Source organism: Nyctibius grandis, chromosome 4 (assembly GCF_013368605.1).
Source record: "Nyctibius grandis isolate bNycGra1 chromosome 4, bNycGra1.pri, whole genome shotgun sequence".
NCBI lineage: Eukaryota > Metazoa > Chordata > Aves > Nyctibiiformes > Nyctibiidae > Nyctibius > Nyctibius grandis.
Genome location: NC_090661.1, coordinates 26,926,503 through 26,944,942, shown reverse-complemented (window position 1 = coordinate 26,944,942; position 18,440 = coordinate 26,926,503). Strand labels below are relative to the sequence as shown.

Genomic DNA, 18,440 nt, shown 5'->3' with positions numbered 1-18,440 from the left:
TAGGCCTGCTTCCCAACTGAATTTGGTCCGATATTACTGCTTTGGTGAGAATTGGGATTATGAAAACAGTATATGCCCTAGAAGTGCCTTATACAGCTTATTCCGTGGGTAGTATGAGAACACTGAATATTTCAATAGTGAATACTTCAATGCGAGTATGACAGCAATGGCTAGGGTGGACAATTAACCTCTACAAATGAAAAATCTTTTAAATTGTGCACATTTAGGAGGAACATTCAGCAGCATTCAAAGTAAATGTGAACTTTTATGAACTGAAATAAAGAAAGATTGTAAAATTAGCAAAGTGATGCTAACTGAATGCTTTATACAAGGAGTCTGTGGAAGAAACAGGAAAAGGTGTAGGCCCAGCCTGCCTTTTTAACTACCGTGTTAAAAATCAACATGCAAATTGTTTATGCCGAAGTCAAAACCAAACCAAGCAAACTACCTCAGAGCTGGGCAGCATTCCACCCAGGCAAGACTTGTTACATCATGCCTTAGAACTGCCAGCGAGAGCTTCAGGGAATACACAGATACTAGCATTGCAGCGAATGTTGCAATAATCCAAGCACCAGTTAATGAACCAACATGTGGGGCACGTAGCTGGGCTCACTTTGCTTTGTAGGGTTGGTCACACTCTTATTGCATGCGTTCAGTATATAAATATTAACTCTGATCTACATGTGCACTTCTTCAGTAGTTTGATAAGTCATCTGAGGCAATCATGCAATAAAGAGTTTGTTCACAAATTCCGAGCAAGATAGAATTTAACAGGAACTAAGTCATATAGTTGACTTTTATGTTCAAAATTGCCACATCACAAACTATATTTCACATTGAACAACTGTCATTCCTGGTTGCTTCTTGAGTCAAACTTTGTGACTTTAGGAGGGTGGATTTTAACTTCTTTTTGGCCTAGTAAACTTTGGGCAGAAGGTGGCAGCCTGAAGAATTTGCTGACATACTGCAGTTTCCTCTCCAGAGATCCAGAGGTCCAGTTTCAACCAGCTGATTTTGTTAAAGCAATGACATTAAAGGTTAATCAGGGATATAGACTCTCATACTTCACTAAGAGTTAGTGCCATGGTCTAGTTGACACAGTGGTGTTAGGTCAAAGCTTGGACTCGATGATCCCAGAGGTCTCTGCCAACCTAGTTGATTCTGTGATTCTGTGTAATTACATGCCTTTAATTACTGAAAATTGAATGGAGACACTTGCTGTGGGAGGCAGGTTATTTGGTAACTGCTAGCTGCAGAACTTTCTTGGGCTCTTCTGCGAATTATCTAGTGTACAATTCCTACATGCCTTAGAAATATGAAATATATTTCTGTGCTGCAGAGGTGGAACAAGTATGCTTCTTTACAGTTGCTCTATTAGTCTCAGCTTACAGGGAACCATATAGCCTCCAGCACTGTTTTCAGCAGACACAAGGGAGTGCCAAGAGGCTACGGCAATTCACAGTGGAGGCAGAGCACTGGATGCTGGATGACGTGCTTTCAGCAGACACAAGGGAGTGCCAAGAGGCTACGGCAATTCACAGTGGAGGCAGAGCACTGGATGCTGGATGACGTGCTTCCAGAGTAGTTACACTACTTCTGTGCTATTTCATAGTGCTAGCTTTGGACGCCGGTACTTATGCTGCTGTCCACTAGTTACTTAGACAATCAGCTGACTTACCAAATAATATTATTTTCCACCAGTTTCCCTCAATTCTTCTAGCGGGCACAGGGTGCAAAACTTTTCTAAACTATTTGTCACTTACATCCCTCAGTGTGGATTTTGGGCCATATCTTCCTCTTAATGTCAAGGAATAGGACCAATTCTTTACGAATGTACTGCCAATAGCATATCACTACCTGGAAGTAAGCTGGGTAGCCTCCTGCAATGAACTGCTTTCTGTGCTACCTGATCTTTTAATTTGTGAGAGCTTATTTGAAACCACGCATGGTGTGCCGGCTGAAAACAGCTGTATAGAGCTCAGCGCCATTCACACTTATATGAATACTGGGATTATACTTATGTTGTTCTGTGCCCACATTTCTGCCATTTTCCTTAAGAAAGCTGACAGCTAGGGAGTTTTCCCTTGGTGTGCACACAGCAGCATTTTGGGAAGTGTAGCCTTGTATTCTCTTTCAAATTCTAAACCAACTCAGTAGTACCTGAGGTCTATTATGCAATGCCGTCTGTGTAACAGCTAATACTTTCAACTGTTCACTCTGCAGGATCCCAGAGCATTTTCCAAAATAATATACAAGTGTCACTTACTGAGCACTGTATGAGGCTTATCAAATAAGTAACATCTGAACCTTACAGCTGAGTAAATATTCCACCCATTCAATAAAACCTATGTAGGGTGGGTCTCAGCAAGAGCTGAAGAGAGTTGGCATTACCAGAGAATATAAAATCTACTGAAATGAAATTTGAACCAATAGGTCTGTTAACAGCCAGAAAGAGTCCCCAGGAATAGGGTATGTGATGAAATCTTATGATGAAAAAGCAGCTCACCTGCCCTCACTGAAGGTTTGAACTTGAAACCAAAAAACTTTAATGCAATTAACCTCCCCCCCGAGGATACCAGTAAAAGAACAAGTTTCTCATGCCAACAGAGAAATAAAACTTTGCAATAACTTCAGATAAAAATTCAGTGTCCAATATTATTTAAAAAGAAAATATAGTGTCAGTACTTGTTACATCCCATTGCCATCCTCTGAGAGCCACCATCTAATGATCTCAGAGCTTTTTTGCAAATGTTGGCTCACTCCCTTTGAGACAGTTGTTATCTTGCCATTCTGCAGATCAGAGCGGGAAAAGGCAATGATGAACAGACTAATAAAGCTGGTCAAAGTTCACACAACAAATTGACAACAGAGCTGATTGATATAGGAGAAACATCTTCATTTCAGTTCATCTACTGTAGCTGTATTCATCTACACTTGTAAGGTATATCTACCACTGAGTTTAACCTGCCAGGTGAATATGTACAAAATGTGTCAGGTTTTGTGCAGCTGCCCTGCCAGAGGTATGGTTAATCCAGCACAGCTACACTCCTATAGCATATCATTGTGCACTTGTTCTTCAGAGTAACGAAGTTGAATTTTACGATTTACTTTGTATAAAATTTCAACAGTAGCTAAAAAAGGAATTGACAATCTGGACAGAGTAAGTTGGAGAAGAGTGGATTGAAAAAAAAGTACCAGGACAGGAAATCCAGATCAATTTTACAGTGCTGGTGGAGCTGATAGGCACTCCAGCCGAAGGGAGCAGTTGGTCTTACTCAAAGACAGATTGCATGATTATCCCACAAAACTAGCAAAATCCATGTCACATGTTTGTCTTTCAGCCAGTTCACATATTTCTCTCTCATTTAGGAAAGAGACTACCAGCACTTAGAGTAACAAAATAACATGAAGATTTCTCTCCTCTAGCCATCAATAATAATTTCTGGCAATATTTCGTTCATGTCTGTGGACATTTTGAAACATTTAAAACCATTACAGTAGAATTTAAAATGTTCTTTTACATGTGCATGTTCTGATTAAGAATATTTAGAAAGTTGTGTGTTTGTGACAACAGCCCTACCATTTCAAGAGGTGAAATGGTCATAGGTTTTGTATATATTTTTATAGCTGTATTGATGTTGAGAGAGTGAGGTATGGCTGGTTGCCACAGAGAACTCACAGAAAGTCATTGGCAGATGAGACGTGACCTGCACCATTTGTTTAGGTGGGAACAGAAGCTGCTTCACTCTTCCTGGACGTGCAGAATATAATGTCAGTCCAATGGGCACACGCATTTCTTTCCAAGAGGTGCTGTTGGTCAGCTTCTAGGACTATACCTCTAGAAAAGGTTCCTTAGTTGCTTATGCCTCCAAATCTTTTTTGGGTTTTGACTGATTGATATGGTTGCACTATGTAGAAATACATGCGTATGTACTTCATAACAATGCAATTTATTATTTAATTCTCTAATTGCATTATTTTATCTGTGTAAAGTTTTGTGTTACACAGGTGTGAAAGAGAGAAGAAAAAAAATAAAGCTTATAATAATTATTACAGGTTTTAAGCCACCCTGGGTAATGACTATCCTTTATGGAGTGGCTATAGAGGAACCCTAGAATGATTAAAACCTGCTATATAAATCCTGCTGCTCCAAGATCTGTGTTGCCATTAACACGCTTTTGACTTCTCAGTGGCTAAACTGTATCTACATATGCCACTTTTCATCAGTTTCCTCTCATGGCACTCCTATTTCTATTATCACATATGAACTTGGCTGTAGGATCAACAAGAAATAGAAACATCAAAAGGAAATAATAATTTGTTTTAAAATATGTTTGTAAAAGATTATGTAAACCTTTCATCCTTGATGTCTCCAATGACAGAGGAGCTAAGCTATCTTCAACCCTTCCCTGGAGGCAACTCTTAGAGTTCAAACAAATAGCAAGCCCCATCTGAACATGACATAAATATATACCATGTAGACTGTGTAAGATTGCTTTGCTGCACTAACCATGATAGAGGGTAGTGTAAAATATGTTGCCACCTATCAGCTGTTCTGTGGCCACCCTGCAAAGGTAAATTCAGTTAGGTGGAATTGGTAAGGAACTTTGGTTTACCTTTTCTAATATAAGACTAGATAGATTATATATGTGTTTCTAGTTCAATCTATCTAGCACCTGCAGTATACATGGGAAGAGAAGAGCACAAAAGAGTCTCACCTATTTTGAGTCCTTATGAGACAGGAATCCTCACTTACATACTGCATGCTTTTGGGCATAACTCTCAAATTAATAAAGCACTTCTCCCTTGATTCCCTCTGCAAATGAAAATTTTGTGCTACCAGTTTAGGTAAGATGAATTCTAATCTCATACATGTACCAGCTTCATACCCAAATTTTAATTCAGAATTGAAAAAAGCTTGCATAGATAGCTTTTTAGTAAAAAAAACCAAACCTACTACAGTAGTCAAACACAGATTTGCTTAGAAAGAAGTGTATCTTTTGGCTGTCTTTCAGCAATGGCCAAATCAGTAACTGCCTTTGGTAGTAACCTGGTCCTAAACAGGACAGTGTTCTGCTGCTTTTCATGTTGCTAAAAGGCATTGCAGCAAGTCACTTAATCTGCCATAACTGGTGGAAGAGAAAGCCATCTTAAGATGCAAACATGGCTAAAAACTTCATTTAAGAACTATGAGACTTTTCAAAAACAGTAACTGTAGATTATCAATGTTGAAAAAAAATCTGGCTGCTTGTCAGAGATGCTATGAAGTCATCACTTGAATTAATGTGAAAGGTTAGTGATGAAAGTCAGTTTCAAAGTACGCAACATCAAGTTTTTCAAAATTACTACAGAAGTCTGAATAATTTGGTTTTTCTAACTATATTGAATCTTATTTTCCTCCTTCAAGGTTAGAAGTAATTGATTATCAGAAGAATCCAGAGAAAATGAAGAAATGAGATAGCCAGCTCCGAAACCTGGTGACAGAGCAGTGACTCTGAGCGTTACAGACAAAAGCTCTGCTTCTTCCTACTGGCTGACAGTTTCCTGGTTACAGTGGGACACCAAGGGAGCTCCCACCAAGTGGGAGTGATGGATGTTAGAAGCAAAACCTTGAACAACCTTGGCATTTGGCGGAGAACCAACACAGACAGGCATACCAGAGTGGCACACTCACAACAGCCCTTCATTCCCAGCAAAGAGCCTGGTACGTTTTGAGCCAGCTGGAGTTTTTTCCAGGGATAATGGAGTTTAACAAGAAAGAAAGTCCTGAATACTTCTATCACTGTAGCAAAACCCATTTCCAGAGTTGCAAGTAGATGTTTTACCTCAATTGACGAGAAGGGCTTGCTCTAGTTCCTGCTGGTGGAAGTGAAGGCTGTATTTCTTTTCCGGTAGATACTTTATGATTGCAGGGAGGTTATTTTATTTTATGAGATACAAAGTCATGCTTTATACTTGTTTGTTAGCTGCAGTCTTTGCTTTGTGCCGATGTTGCTAGAAACAGGAATGAAATTAAACTGAAGGCCCTACATATAACTTTTGAATTTCCAGGTAGGATACAGTATCTGGTTTATCTGGCACTTGCTAGGCAGTAGATGCTTTTTCCTTAATGTACTTGCTAATGGAGGGAAAAACTGGTCGTTCAAGTCACATGTGGGACATGTGATTTGAGAACAGGCTGATAAGTAAATGGTACTGATAAATTGATTTTGCTTGCTTATTGGCTGTTTTTCCATTTGTGCCAAATACTGGTAGACGTAATAACAATGAAATGCCCTTGGGAAATTTAAGAACTATTCCAATTGTAGCTACTGAAGTAATAATAAATTCACAGAAATTAGTCAAAAGCAAAATCAAATAATCAATTTTAGTGAAAGCTTAATTGAGTAAAATGTATTTGTCTTGTCTGGTTTTGATTTACAGACATATTTATGTCCAGAACTCAGCAGAGTTTCACGTGACATACCGGGCCTGTGCTACAGATTGTCTTTCTCTGGCAGATCTTTTATTAGCTGGTCATCCTTTGAAAGTGTATGCATAAACCACTTGCAAAGACAACGCTAACAAAGAGGACAGCTGGGGTCATTATTTGAAAAGGTGATAGTATTTTCCCTATGAGCCACAGATAAAGTGTTCCACATTTCTATTTCAGGCTGTAGACCAGACCAGGCTGTTCTTGAGTGTAAGTTTACCTTCACAGGAAATCCATTGTTTGGAAAGCTAATGGAGCCACCACACCCCTGTGCGCACACAGATGGGGCTCTCCGATAAGTTCTTGCTCTCCAACGGACATGAATACCTAGAAATTATCTGATAATGCTATTGTTAAAGCTCCAATATTGAAAATCCTGCAAGAAGTGATAGATTTATTTACACGACTTTATTGCAGTAGGGAACTTGATCTGAGCGAGGAAGCAAATTAGCAAGTAGGAATTGTAATGTCCAGACCAATGCAAAGACAAATCATCAATCTGGAATAAATTACTGGAAGTTAGCAAGAATCCCAAATTCAAGGGCCAAGTTCGTCTTAAAGGAAAAGAGTGACCTGGGGTACAAAAATACTGACAATCCAGTATCTTTATTTATTTGCCTGTGGGTGTATACAAACAAAAAGCTACTCAGAAGAAACATTGTTGCATAGTTAAGCATTCAATAATAATGACCACTTTCCCCTTCCCTCTGGTGGTAGAAATAGGAGCTGAGTAAAGGTAGGAAATTTTCATGCAAAAATGTGTTGCTGATGAACAAGCATACCTCCTTCATAGAGGGAAATAGTGTCTGGAAGAGAAAATTAATACAGTTTTAATGTACTCTGTAAATAATGTAGATGCCAGAACTCTTTTGAGTGTCATGCATTCAGTTATTAAAGTAAATCTGAACAAGGAAACCTTCAAATATTGTAGCAATTAACATCTTAGTGATACCACATTAACATATTTAGATGTTTGTAATCACTGCTCAGCTCTAGAAATGCTGCCTCTCCTAGTTTTTTATAGTGGAAAAATGGTAAGTTTGTCTGTCTGTAAGGATGTGTTAGGTTTTCCAGCAGTAAGAGATGCATGGAGGTGATCTGAAATGTGAGAGAGATGACTTTCTTCTTTTAGTCTCCATATACAGCTAGACCAGAAATTCAGTTTCAGATTAGGTCCTACTGAAATAGTGGAACATATGCAATACATTTAGCATGTTTGGGAAATTCAGTTGGAAAACATAGCTGCAAAGCTCAATTTGTTTATATGACAGTTCTGAGATTGTGAAAAATTTGATTTTTAACGTTATATACTCCCCTTGCTCTTTATACAAATAGCCTAGCTAAATACAAGTAGATTTTTAGAGGAAAAGCTAAAGGCACATTCTTATCACCAGAGTAATCCTGACACATTTGAAACGCTTACTCCAAGGCACTTGAGGCACTTGAATGAAAAGGGACAGAGCTTTGAAAATGCTGGTCCAAATGGCCAACAGTTTATGAAATAAAGTATTTCTGCTATAAGCAACTGAAATGGGATCTTAAAGTGGGAAGTGCTGGGCCAACTTCAGGTGGCTGCTGCTAGCCCAGCTTGTAATGCAAATTGCATTGTTGGATTTTAATCTTGAAGCAGTTTTTACTGTGCATAGGTTTGGATGATCCAAAACACACTTTTTGGATAATTTGTATTTTATTTACTCATCTGCAGGGACAAATGATTGTGTTTACACAGTTGTACTACTTGTGGCTCAATTTTAAAAAATATACATGGATGAGCTCCTTTTGTCTTTGCATTTACAGTACTGTCTTTCCAATATGATGAATGCATCACCTCTGTTCTGCTGAGATGCACTGAGTGCTGCTGTGATAGTGAAGCTGTCCCTGCTTCGTTCACCCAGAAGAGATAGCACTGTGCAGCAATATTTTCCATATAACCACAGGCATCTCTGACGTTTATTGAACATCCACAATGTGATTTTTTTGATTATGTGACCTGCCCAGCTCACTTTAATAGTGTTTGCACTTTGCTCCTTTTGACCTTTAAGTCTTTGCTTGCTATAAAACCAGTGTGTGGACAGAAACAAAATGGTGTGCCACATCAAACCCTGTCAGAATTCAAAGTGAAGCGTTATAGAAGTGGAAGTGTAAAGAAAGAATAAGTTTACAGTGGTTTATATAAACACTTGATTCAAATGCTTTGGATACACATAAACAGTCCTTGTGCAATATTTGTTATGGTTTCACCTGCTTTAAGCTGGAAACTGAAAGTGTTTTGATAAATGGGACAGATTGAGTTGCTCTGCAACTGCAAGTACTTCTGTATGTTATGCTGAAGCACTATCTTACATCTTGTAACAGCAATATGTCTCAGTAATTCAAATTGGTTTTGCTTTTGTTTTTGTTTTTTTTTCCACGGAGGAGAAAACATTACCTTGTACTGCACTTACAATGACTGGCTGTACCTGCTGGCATTTCCTGGAAAATGAAAAATACAGGTTTTGGTGATATCCTTTCATGCACATAGACCTAAGTCTCAGTTAAAATGTTTTTAAAAATTTCTTATAACATTACTAACTCGTGGTTTTTTCAATTATTTGAAATTCTGTTTTACCTGAAACTGACACTTAACAAGTGCAAGATCAGATTTCAAACCAGTGGAAAAAGCAGGAAAAATTCTGAGGGCTAGAAAATATTTGATGGACCCTTTAAAACATTCTTTAGAATTTAAAAAAAATTTTTTGTATTAAATGATTGATAATATTTTTAGGCATTTTTTGAAAAGTTGTATTTAACATTGGCAGTTTCTGTAATCTCACTGCTGATCGTGGCTTGATTTTCCTTTAATCCTAGTGATATGTTTTCTTTAATTCACATGTTCTGGTTTGCATATCTGCAGATAAAAGCATACAGCCTTCCTGACTGGTGCAGTGTCTGTGTACCCATAACAAGTTGACTTCTAAATGGAAGATAAATGAACAGATTTAGATGTCTATATTCTTTCCCAACTCATCTTCCTCCCCAATATAGGCAGTCTTTATGTAATAGAGACAAAGACATAATGCCCTCCCACCTCAGTTCCATTTTTTTCAAATGTAATTTCTACATTTGTTTCTTAAATATACTGGATCTAGAGCTGTTCCTACCCATGCCTTATTCCTACTTTATATGAGAAAATAAAGCTTGGATAAATTATGCTAGAAACTGTATTATTCTTCGTAGCCAGTACAGAAAAACATGCCTGTAAGCCTCTCCTGTTCTGATTTAGGTTTTGGTGGTACTTGAGTTCTACTGTTTTACAGTGGTCTGCAATAGATAATATAGAATAGCTGGCATGAAGTAAGCCGGTCTGCACCCCCAAGCTGCATATGGAGGAATTCAGATGAGTGTGTGGTTTAACTCTGGTGTCACTTGCAGAACTGGAGATCCTTATAAGTGAAGTATTTGCAAGATACAGTTAAAATGCAATAAAAAAAAAGTGTTCAGAAAACCTAAGGTGACCAAAAACCAAAACTAATGCTTAATAAAAATCCCCAAACCAGTTCCAGAAGTATTTTTTTAAATGCTTTCCAACTCTGGTGATTCTTCCTTTCAAGTTTACTTCTATTGCTATGACAGCTAAAAACTGAATTTGCTTCTAAAGTTTTTGAGGCCATCGTACAACTCAAAGGGATAAGGATTTAAGAAGTCAGGTATTTTTATAGGAGTTGATGGTATCCATAAAGACTGCTTTATGATGCTGGGGTTTGGAGCTAGTGAAGAACAGGAGACGGCTAACATTGCATAGAGAAAGAAACAGTTCACAAAAGTAGAATTTTGTATCCTGTGAGGGTTAAATGTGGATTCCAGTATGTGTTCATGTATTTGGGGGGCAAAGTTAAAACATCTTTACATTTCATTTTAACTCAAGTTGCTACTCAGAGTAACTTCTGAGACAGGTGGCAAGATGTCTCATCAAAGTGAAACTAGAGTTGCCCTGCTGAGATTCCACCTGCTATGTAAAAGTGCTTCCAACTTCTTGCCAAATGGAAAGAATTACCTGATTCCAGCAGATTTTGAGTCTGTATCAGTTAAAAGCGACTCATTAGGGTTGTGAGATTAAGCACTAGAAAATGTACACTGGACAACTAGAACTAGAAGCCTCCACCTTAAAACTGCAGAATTGTTTAACATAATTTGTTACCTAATCATAGGAGTGGAGAAGTGTTCCATGTTCTAGTGTAAGTTTCCTTTCTCAAGGGTTTCATAGCATCCACAAACCAAGGCTGTGACCCTTCGTCACCTGATGAAGGAGTTGTTGTTAGAGTCACAAGTGAGGTTTTACATTTAACAATGAGCTTTTTGTGGTGAAAAAAAAATTAGCTACTGGTCTCGTAGTCTGGTTTGGGAAAGGTACTTCAAAATGTACGTACCTGCTGCATTTAGCATTTGTAAAAAGTTTGCGCTCTATAAGAGCACTCCCCTCAGTAGCTTTTCATCTCTCTCACTAATCATTTAATTTTCTTTCTCCCATTATGGCATGGCTTAGCACTGCTCAGGTCACCAATTCCTCAAAATAAAAATGAGGCCGATAGCAGTAGCTGCTATAGCATGGTTAGAACTATAATACAAATAAAAATAACTCATAACTGTACAAGTTATGTGCAGATTGATCACACCTCATTCAACAGTATCTCCAGTGGATACTGGGTTAATTCTAGTACTATATAGTTTTCTTTGGTTTAAGGTAATATGCCTATAGCACAGAGTATCATGGACTTGAAAGCAAATAAACCAGCAGTAGTATCCTCATTGCATTAAGAAATCACTTGAAATGCATTTAATTTCGCACCATAGTAAGTACAACTGAAATCACCACAAGCATATTCATGAAATAGCCCATTTATTTTAGCCCTGATTTTCGTCTAGTTTGTGGACATTGTATCTCAGAACTATTTGCATTGAAAGTACTGTAATATTTTGTGGGTTAGTAGCCAGCTTTATGTCTACAAAAGAGTATTTTCCCACTACACAGGGAAGACCTATCAGAAGCTCTCCAGTTTTCAGATGTCTCCCTGGACAAATTTATTTTCTTTCAGAATCTTTCTTTAGGTGAGATCCTCCAAGCAAAGGCAACATGCAGTTAGTTGAATGTGTCATTTGGCAAGCTGTGCCTTAGTTTCTGGATCATCTTGATACAACTTAGAATCATAGAATGGTTTGGGTTGGAAGGGACCTTTAAAGGTCATCTAGTTCATCTTCAACTAGATCAGGTTGCTCAAAGCCCTGTGTAACCTGATCTTGAATGTTTCCAGGGATGGGGGCTTCCTTCCCTTACCTGCACTGCCTACACTTTTGGCTTTTTTGCATATATTTAGACTTTTCAAATGTTTTTTTTTGTTTTGTTTTGTTTTTTACCCATGAAGGGATGATAGGATAGCAAGCTTAAGGTTATTAATGATGATTTAGTTTAGCTTACTTTTTTCTTACGCATGCCTTTAGCAACTAGTGGATTTATATCACAAATTGAAAACGTCTCTAAGCTCTTTTGAAACAACAACTATTTTGTTCTTTTACCCGTATAAACATTATACCTAACCCAATGGGTTTTGGAATCCAAATCCTTGACTAAGTTTGCAGGCATGACCACAATATAATAGTAATTATAATAGTAATTATAACAACTGGCTAGCAGCAGCAACTCAATACTTGACAGCCATTGGCAATCTGCTTACAATTTCAATTTCTGAACTAATCTCTACTGTTGTCAGTTAGGAATTAAAACCTTAGGGAAAACAGATATATTCATTATTTTTGCATTTCCAGATCTCTCTGGAAGGTTGCTATGGGCACAGAATATTTTAATTCTTCTTCACACACTGAAGACAAGTGTGAACAAATACACGATAGAGCACCGATATGCAGGACAGCTCTTCTGAGACTGGGAGGGGGTCTCATCCATCCCTACCAGCTCTGGCTTTTACACAAATCATAAGGTACCGAAACATACTCCTACTGTGATTCCCACTCCACATGCTACCTTCCTATCTCTGCCATTTCATCTCCCAAGAACACTGAAACATTCCCAGTGCACGTTACAATCTTTGAAAACGTGTATAGCTTTCCCATGGGAATGCTTAGGAAATTATAATTACAATAAATGCCGTGAATTTCTGCATCCACCTGAGCTCACTTGCATTTATGTGCATTTTCAGGAAGCATTTTGATCAGCCACAGCAGCAGAACAAGTCATACGTGCTGAAGTAGCAGTCTGATGAGTTGGGGGTGCTCACACAGAGCAGGCCTCCCCCAAGCCCTGCTCTCACCCAGCAGACACAGAGCGCTTCTTTTAATCTCTTATCACAAAATCTGGTGAGATTTCTGTCCAGTGTAGGGATCATTACATTAAAAGAACGAAACAAACCATACTGAGGTTCTTCCTCGGGCAAGATGCAACAGCACTGCCGGCGGGGACCTGACTGTTGCAGTGACCAGCCCTGCCGGGGGCTCCGGGCAGCGCCTGCGAGCTCCTCCGGCTCTCGGCGGGCACCGACAGGCGACTGCGACCGGCCCTGCCCGCCAACTGGGACCCGGGCCCCGGAGCTAAATCCGACCCTGGCGGAGCGATGTCCCCCCGGAGGGCCTGAACGGCAGTCACGGACTGCCCTGCAACCCCCCTCCCAGCACCTCATCTCCTCGGAGCTCCCTCCCAGGAAGAAGGACGGCAGCGGCGGCGGAGCCAGGCGCTGCTCCCCGCACACGCCCGTCGCCGGGCGAACGCCGCCGGTCCCGAACCCCCGCGGGCCGCGCCGCCGCCCTGCGACCCCGCGCCCGGCAGGGAAAGCGCGGCGGGGCGGGGCGGGCTCCCCCGCCCGGTGCGCGCGGCCCCCACCGTGCAGAGCGGGGGGGATGCCGGCCCCGTCCCGCAGACCCCGGGGCACCCGCTCCCGCCCGGCCGGTAGGGTGGGGGTACACAGCATACGGCGGAGGGGGGTGGGGGGTGGGGGAACTGTCCCTCGGCGCGCATGCGCGCGGCCGCGCGCTCCCGCGCGCCGTGACGAGAGCGCCCCAGCAGCATCAGGAGCCCGACTCGCGCTCTCATAGGCTGCCTTCCCTCGGCAGGCGCGCGCCCGCGGCGGAGCTCTTCCTAGTGCTCGCGCGGGGGCGCGCGCGCCGTTGCTGGCTGCGTGGGCTGCTCTCGCCGTCCGCTGACCGGCGTACGCCGCTCCTCGATGTCAGCTGCTCGCGCGGCGCTCGCCGCCCTCGGCGCGCGCGCTGTCCGCGTCTCGCGCCCCGTCTCCTCAGTCCGCCGCCGGCTCCGTTAAGCGGCGGCGGGTTCCTGCTTCCGTCTCCTCACCGCGGTGTCCCCCCGCCTTCCCCCCGCCCGCGCCGCCCCTCCGCTCTCCCTGGTGTCTCCCCGCGCCCGGCACCCTCGGCGACGGCAGCGCGGGCCCCGCCAGCGGCGCCGGCACTCGGGTAAGGGGATGCGGGGGCTGAGCGGGAGCCGCGGCGGAGGGGAAGCGGGTACCGAGCCGAGACCGGGCTGCTCCAGCCAGCGCTCCACATCCCTCCTCCGGGCCTGGCGCCGCTGCTGTTGGGACTCCGGCGCTGCTCAGCAACCGCCGCCGCCGGGGTGATGGTGGCGGGGAGGGGGCCGGTTCCCCGCCGTGTGCCAGGGTCCCCGTGGTTTCCCTCACCTAAGGGGCGCTGATGGGGCCTGAAGCCGCCGGAGAGCGCGGCGGGGGCCCTGCGCCCGGCGGGGGAAGGGGAGGCCGGGGCTTGGCGGGCGGCTGCGGCATCACCGGCGGCAGCGGGGCCGGGCCCGGCCCAGGAGGGAGGCGCGTGCGAGCTCCGGGCGGCGGCGTTGCCCCGGGGAGCGGCGCGGGCAGCGGGGTTCCTGCGGAGGGGAGCGGGGCTGCCGCCGTCTGGTGCGCCGCAGCCGCAGGGCGCGGGGGCGGCCTCCAACTCTCCTTGTCCCAGGAGCTGCGGCCGCCCGAGGGGACGCCTGGTTTTGGCAGAGAGAAATACACGGGAAACGTGGGCTTTTTATGGACGGACTTAGCTCCAGGGCCGCCTGGTAGCTCGAGGAAGTGCTTGTCTTAGAAGGGTGCAGAGCCATCGGTTGCTGCCTGGGGCTTTTTTCACGGCGACCTTTACTGTGTTTCGGCACATTGAACAGCTTTGATCTTGGATTCTGTTACTGATAAGGCTTCGGCGATTTTTCCTCTAGTCGAGTTTATGCTTTATGTATGCTCAGGTCTTTCACACGTTTGTGCGAGGGTGTTCTAGATGCTCTCCAAAGACCAGGCAGTGACCCTCTGGTTTCAGAAGCTTGTGATTGAGGGTACAGGAGTAGGTAGAGACTATCATACGGTGGTTCAGATTGTACCAAAAAGCCTATGGGCATAGACATAAGCTGACAAATTGCTTGTTGAAAGACTAAGTTCCTTGAGGAACAGGACACACCTGTCCTCGTGTCCTCAATGCACTTACGGTATACTATGCAGTAGTGTAGTGTGATCAACACACTGTGATCTGCATGCTGTGTGCATGTAGATGTGGAAAACAACCGTGTGTTTAGAACATTCTTCACTTTGTCTGTGATCTTATGTTAGCACTTAGCACTTTTTTTGTGTGTGTGTATACTGAAACATACACGTCAGCTGAAACGTGTGTTTTCAGTATACACGTGTACATTTATACACATATATATATATGTACTCCTTCTACCCCAAAATGCAGTGTTTTAATAGCTAGGCATTAACTGCAAGCTAATGGAGTAAATACTTCAGAAAGAGTGTTTAGGCATTAAAAGGTGTGTTTGTGGTTTTTTTTTTTTTTTTAAGTAGTTCTTAACTGTAAATTGTCAAAAACTTCAGAAAAGTCTGAACTGCAAAAGCAAATAAATGGCCAACATTGCCTGTGCTGCTGCTCCTGCTGTTGCTGCTTGGGGTGGTTTCACAGAAAGCTCTGTTACAGTTCCTTCCATTATTAAAGAAAGCTAGTTATTAGGAGTTGGTGACTATGCTTTGATGCATTTCTAGTAATGTCTGTTTTTCCGGTTATTACAGGTATACTTACTGCCAGATTTTTATTGGTACTTGTTAGACTTTCCTATGTACCTTAAAGTGGCAAACTAGCATAGTGCGAAGTTTGCATATTTTCCCAATAACACATAATGAGACAACCTTTTTTCAGTGTTGAAAGTATAATTAATTATTCATATTTTCTGAGCAAGCAGTTCAGTGATGAGGGAAGGGTAGGAATCACCCTGGAGTGTTGAATCATGCAAATTCACTCTTTTAGTGATGTAGCTGCCAGGACATTTGACAACTGGGAAATACAGAGGGTCAGATTGGAAATTGTAGCTTTTTTTCTCTTCTACTCTTATGTCTTTGTTTGTTTAAAATTTTGGCAGTTTCATTAGCTGAACAACTGAAAAGATATTATTCTAGCTAATATTAGAGCAAGAAAAAAATGTTAGCTATGCTTGCTGGAGTAGAAATGGAGCTAATTCACCTTAAGTGAATTAGTAAAGGTAGTACTAAACCATATAGGGGCTTCCTTTTGTTTTGGCATCTGTGGTTTATGATGACTTTATTGGGACTGCAAACAGAGGCTTAATTGTATAATGGAATGTTTATGTATTATATCCTATTATTCATAGGATTAATCTGAAAAATTGTATTTTTGTCCATTCCTGTGTCTCTGTAGCTGTACAGAATTGCTGCTTTAGCTGTCAGATCTGTTCTGAACTGAATAATTTTCTCAATCTTGGAATTTATGTACAGTCAAAAATAATAAATTATAATTTTAGTTACACATTATCTGATCAGTCTGTTCATTGACATTTAAGGGGATAAAGATGAAGAAGATTTGGGCTTGAGTATTTAAATCTCATTGTAGAGTCAGAATTTAAAATAAGTGATTACTATAATCTTAGGCTGGTCTGGAGGGGGAGCTAGTGTCAAAGCAAAATGTGACTTAATTTTTTTCTAGACTCAAAAGCTTGCTGTTTGATCATAGAATATGCTTCTAATACAATAAGGAAAACAAATGTAGATGATGCATGCTATGTATGATTGCATGAATATGCATCTATTATATGATGAATATAATCTGCAAGTGAAGTGATGTGTGTGGAAATCACGCATATGTTTTGCTATTATGCAACAAAAACTATCTTCAGAGAACTTTGAAGTTGCAAGATCAATCTCTCATAAATTATGAAATGCCAGAATTAGGGATTCTCGTAAGAACTATAATTTGGCCTGTAAATATATGGTTAAATGTTACACTTTTCCCTACAATGTTTCTTTCAGTATATAGCATAGAAGGCATAGATTGTGTTCAGTGAGCAATGCTGAATCTTTTTTCTTGGTATTGAATAACATGTGGCCTCACTATTTGTTATGTGCTGTTCATACCGTACCTTCTTAATTTCCTCTTTAGCTGTTTCATTACCTTCAATCTCTAGTGTCTGCATGTTTCACTAGTAATATTTTCACAGAAGTCTCTGGAGATGTGTTGTATGTCCTTTTGTGTTGAATGTCCAATTTATGGCCTTTATGATATGATTTTTCAAAATAATTTATCAGTGTTTTAATGATTTGCATGTTCTAAAATATTTTTCATAAAGGTCTGTCTTCCTATGTAATTTAATAACAATAACCTGGCTTTTCTTCATTATTTTTTTATAGATCCATTAACAGGGATCCATGAATGCATGTGCTAGAAGAGACCTCACTGCTTAATTTGTAGTATGGTGTCTGTTGATTTAGACTGCAAGTATAAATACTTAGATCTGCTGCAACTTAAACTCCAAGATACTAAGTCCAAAATTTTGATGAAGAGTGGGTTGCCCATTGAAAGTGGTTTTTTTTTTTTTTTTAAGGTGATTTGCTTGCAAGGAACAAGAAGAAAATGAAATTTTCCAGGACAGTATTAATTCCATCTCTTTTCCTGCAATACCTATCTTATTAACTGCACACTTGCCAACATTTGCAGTGCATATGGCAAGGTCCTTATATAGTGTTGTTATTTAATTTTTTTTTAACATCTTGTTCAGTAATACAGCAAGAGTACCTTGCACACAAGGGCACAGAGAACAAGATCGAATGATCTTTAATTTTTGTGATGTGATTAGAATTTTTTTTTTTTTTAAACTGAGGGTTAGGTTTTTGGTACTCATCTATTAAATAAAAAAATAAATTTCTTTTCATATAAACAAAATGTTCAACATGCTAGATTAAAAAAGGCAGCAACCCTGAGGGACAGGAGGAAACCTTCTATCATGTGGGATTGCATTATAGCATATAAGTCTTTAGAAAGGCTGAAATGTGTGTATTTTGCCATGAGACTTCTGCCACATGAGCTAGTGGAGAATGTGATACTAGTAATTTGTAATCCATCTGTGATCCAAATGATATGGTCTGTGAATGGTTTTCCAGATTTTTAAGTTTCAAAGTAGTGACAAAACTCTGGAATCTTGGGTTCTATTCCAGGCTCTGGGAATGAGCATGTTCTGGTGGATGCTGATTTTCCTGTGTATTCCTTCTGTGATATCTGCTTGAATATCTTCCTGTCTCAATCTTTTTTGCCCTATTCTGAAATTTTTATCACAATCCTATTTTCCCCATGTAAACAGTTTGTTTCTTGCTAAAGGACTTCTTATCTGAGATCCAGAACTGCTGTGCAGGGAGATTCTAATTAATAAATTGTTTATCTCAGTGTTCTTTCAGTGTTTGAATCCTGGATTTCATTTACCTTGACTTTAGCAAGGCTTTCAACTCTGTCTCCAACAATATTCTCGTATCCAAATTTAGACATAACAGTCTGAGTTGATGGAGAACTAGATGGGTAAAAGGCTGGTTGGATGGATGGACTCAGAAAGTAGTGGTTAATGTGTCATATATGGAGGTTGGCAACATGTGAGGTACTGCAGGGGTACCTGCAGTACCCCACATGGCAACATGTGAGGTACTCCATTACCTGA

At 41.2% G+C, this 18,440-nt stretch overlaps 1 protein-coding gene across 4 annotated transcripts in view; it reads left to right on the top strand.

Annotated features, from left to right (window-relative positions):
- The first annotated feature begins 13,351 nt into the window (after nt 1-13,351).
- Nucleotides 13,352-18,440, top strand: part of FUT8 (fucosyltransferase 8) — a 130,321-nt gene continuing 125,232 nt past the window's right edge. For 3 of the 4 annotated variants that reach the window (XM_068399509.1, XM_068399506.1, XM_068399505.1), the window contains exon 1: nt 13,652-13,921. The gene's annotated coding sequence lies outside the window, so the exon portion shown is untranslated. Of the gene's footprint in view, nt 13,404-13,651; nt 13,922-18,440 lie in introns of those variants that run through there. The other variant, XM_068399507.1, reaches the window with a different exon arrangement.